Raw genomic sequence first — 987 nt, forward strand, 5'->3', positions numbered from 1 at the left:
TGTCTACCATGGTATCGTACTGCGGCGTTATTTCGCCGCTTCAAAACTTTCGCACCATGGTATACATTTAAACCTATAGTATCGCGGGGTTCCGGATCTTCTAGTAATAATCCCCCCCGACTTATATCCACACCGAGATATTCACCAATCAAAGTAATAAAAATACCACCTCCTATTATGCTATGTGGTCGCATCCCCCGAACCATAGCTGATAAATAATAACCCACACAATACGGTATACTTACAGCGCTTTGTGGGTCTCGAATACACATATGGTAAAACAAATCTTGTTCATTTACTTTTTCCTTGTTTTTACCCCTTTGTGTAATCGAATTAGCTAAAAACCTATGTATCACTCTTAATTCGGCTCTATCTATATCCAAATAAGAGTAATTCCCCCCTTTGAAACGGTGATGGCTTGTCATTTGACTCCACACACCGTGTGTATCAAAATTCTCATCTATCTTTCTACCGTTTAGTATCAATCCTCTACAATCGGCAGACGCTAACTCCTCAGGCGTATATATACGTAAAGCCTGAGCCATGTCCAGTAAAGACATGTGGCGCATCGAACCGCCTAACAAAAATCTAATAAAAGAACGATCGGTTAAACTAGCTACCCGATCATTCAACTCTATACTACATAACAATTCTTCACACCATACTTTATATACATGTCTGCGTATGGTGAATAAACATATCCAGTCATTAAAAGAAGAATTACCATACCTCTGTACAAGTAATTCCCTAATTGGCCCGGCCAATTCTACAGCTTCTAAGGGTCCCCATTCTATGACCCTCGGTACCTCAACAACCTTAGAGTGAAGAGTATGCAAACCCCATTGATATTTTGGATAATCTATCCAAAGTCTGTCAAATCTCAGGTTCGGGTGCAACTCTTCCAAATGCATATCGGAAAAGGTCATGACTGGATGAGGTACATCCTGCTTGTAGTAGTTATCCACCTCCTGTTGTTCCAAATTCTCA

This window comes from Rutidosis leptorrhynchoides, chromosome 5, assembly GCF_046630445.1.
Source record: "Rutidosis leptorrhynchoides isolate AG116_Rl617_1_P2 chromosome 5, CSIRO_AGI_Rlap_v1, whole genome shotgun sequence".
NCBI lineage: Eukaryota > Viridiplantae > Streptophyta > Magnoliopsida > Asterales > Asteraceae > Rutidosis > Rutidosis leptorrhynchoides.